Consider the following 3,181-nt stretch of genomic DNA (forward strand, 5'->3'; position numbering starts at 1 on the left):
TGAGCCTGAGGGTTCGAGACCCGCCTGGGCAACTTGGTGAGCTCTCGTCTCTACAATAAGTCAAAAATTAGCTGGGTGTGGTAGCGCGCGCCTGTGGTTCCAGCTACTTGGAAGGCTGAGGCGGAAGGATCACCGGAGCCCAGCAGGTTGAGGCTGTGGTGGCCGGGAGCGGCCACTGCACTCCAGTCCGGGTGACAGAGTGAGACTTCAACTCAAAAACAAAAACAAAGAAGAAAGAAGGAAAAAAGAGAAAGACCAGAACCAGCCTCCCTCCACTGGAGAAAGTGTGATCATATTTTCTTTCTTTTTATTCCATCTCTTTCATATTGGAATATTGTTTGCACAACAAACCAACCACAGGGGATGGGGGGAGGGGGAAAGAAAGACAAGACAACGAAGGAAACAAAAGCCCAAAACCGCTGGAACAGCTGAACCTGGCTGGCACTGTGGTGAGTCAACAGGTCAAAAAGGTGCTCCAACGGGTCTGTCAAAGAAGTATTTTGTCTACACAACACGGCACAGCTGGTTCAAAGTTTGGGCTTTTGTTTTCTTTTCCCTCGCTCTGGCTGGCTGCTTTCACTGGGTGAATAAGCAATTTGAGAATGACTGAGGAAAAAATAATATTTGTACTCAAGCCCAGGTTTCCAAATTGCCCAATTAATAGAAGAGGGGAAAGTCCTTTCTTTGAAGGATCGGGCCTCAGGCATTCGGAGCCAAAGTGAGTTTTGGTCCCACTCCAAGGAATGGAAAGCAGAATCCACAGGAGGGCTGCCCCTGTCCTCCCTGGGGCTGAGAGAGGAGGCTTTTTATTTAGCAGGTGTACTGGGGTCCACCACATTGTCATTCACCCTGGGAGAAGGGGAAGGAAGCCCCCAGAAATCTCAGCTGGGAGCGGCTAAGGAAAACCTTGCCATGTTCACACAAGGAGACATCATGTAGCTATTGGATATGCTGTCCACAAAAATTTAAAAAAACACTAAAGATATGGAGAAATAGTTGCATATAGATTTGAGTAAAATGGCCTTGAACCCATAGTAAGCGGAGGCACAGGAGAAATATTGGGAGCACATTTCTGAGCATGCAGGGGATGATTCTATCATGGCCGGTCCTTATTTTGTTCTCCATACTTTGCAAAGAGCAAGTGTTGCTTTTATCATCCAAAAACATTTCTTTTCCAATTTTTTCAGGGAATATCAAGGCCCAGACTTCCCTTTGAAATGGTTTCCAGCTTGCAAGAGGCCTAAACTCTTTGCTGTACGCCTGTAACTGCAGCCGCACTGGGGGAGATTTCAGATCACAGGCAGAGACGCTGCGGCTGCAGGCTGCACCCAGTTCTCCCCCCTCCCCCCCCAAGATGTTGCCTTACCAGAAAGCCCAGAGAAAACCGACCCCAGAGAGGCGACGGTGACCAGGCTTCTGAAATCACACCGCCTCCCACTTGGACTCTTTCTCAGAGAGAATTCCGGGGCCACTTTAGATGGAAGAATGGGCACCTCTCCCCTGAGTGGTCTTCTAATGCCCTCCACTTTTGCCTCTGCCCCCTTACAGGTTGTGTATCCTTGGGCAAGTCGTTTGTACCACTCGCCAGTAAAAAAGACAGTTGTTGGTACACACCTGTAGTCCCAAGTACTCAGGTGGCTGAGGTGGGAGGATCACTTGAGCCCACAAGTTGGAGGCTGCAGTGAGTTAGGATCATACCACTGCACTCCAGACTGGGCAACAGAGTGAGACCCTGTCTCTGAGAGAGAGAGAGAGAGAGAGAGAGCGAGAGAGAGAGAGAGAGAGAGGAATGCTCCCGTGAGGTTCGTATAATCAAGTCCTGTCATCCTGCCTGGGACACACACCCTCATGCCAAACACTCGGCCCTGCTTTCTCACGTCTCTGGACAATCCCAAGGCAGATGTTCTCTACCGAAGAGGAAACAGTCTCCAAGAGGGTACGCCCCCTGCCCAACGTCACACTGCCGGAGAAGGGCAGAGGCAGGATTCGAACTCAGATCCCTGGCCACAGAGCCCAAACCCTTTTGGCTTGTTTCTCATTTTTGTGTCCACTTGGTCCCTCCGACAACAGCACTGCTTGGGGAGGGACGGCACATCTGGTTTTCAAACATTTGAGAAGAGTCTATAACCACAAAATCATCACAATAAGCATTTATTGTGCAGCTACTAAACAGTTAAGCAAAGAAGGAAGAAGGAAAAAAGAGAAAGACGAGAACCAGCCACCCTCTCAAGTGCTTTTCATACCTGACCTCATTTAATCCTCTCATCGGTCCCTAAAAGGTAGGTCTTATTATTATCCCCATCTTACAGAGGAGCAGGTGAAGATACAGAGAAGTCAACTGACTTGCCTGTATCACGCAGCTGGTGAGTCAGGGAGATCTGAACCCAAAGGTGTCTGATGCGTTTAAGACCATTAGCTCCATGGCTTGGGGACTACAGTGGCTCTCTGTATAGGACCAGGGATGATGGCTTCTAAACTGACTGTCTCCCCTGGGCCCTTTCAGCCAATAGCACCACTGGAAATCTTGGTCCCTGACTCCCACTTACAGCCTGGCAGCAGTGCCCTGGGCCGAAGCGGTTGGTCCACTGAGTCTCCCTTTGCTAGGCAGGGGCAGTGGGAGCAGCTAGGTCACTTAACTGTGGCTGGTGGACACATGGTCCAGCTGTAGACTAGTGGACATTACCCAATTGTGGGCAACCAGGTAGAATGCTCTTTTCCTCACAGACCATGGAGATAGCGTCAGTGTTCTCTGCCCAGCCTTTTCTACGTCAAGGCACACCAGAGGCCCACACTCCTTGGGATGGACAAGACCACTTGCAGCTGGAGTTGACCAGCCCAGTCCCCTCCCCCACCAACTTACTCCTGTCCCGGGTTCAGGGGATCTAAACCCTTTCTTGGCACAGAAGGTGGGAGGCTAGGTTCAGGAGGCTCCTTTTCCCATCTCCGCCCTTGGGAGTCCCTTTCACTCGAAGGGAAAATAAAGAGGTTACTTTGGAAAGGCTTTTATTTTATTTTTTTATTTTTTTTTATTTTTTGAGATGGAGTCTCACTCTGTCACCCAGACTGGAGTGCAGTGGCCACTCCCGGCCACCGCAGCCTCGACCTGCTGGGCTCCAGCGATCCTTCCACCTCAGCCTTCCAAGTAGCTGGAACTACAGGCACGCGCTACCATGCCCGGCTC

This window comes from Carlito syrichta, unplaced genomic scaffold, assembly GCF_000164805.1.
Source record: "Carlito syrichta isolate Samal-C Ts95f unplaced genomic scaffold, Tarsius_syrichta-2.0.1 Scaffold307059, whole genome shotgun sequence".
Taxonomy (NCBI): Eukaryota; Metazoa; Chordata; class Mammalia; order Primates; family Tarsiidae; genus Carlito; species Carlito syrichta.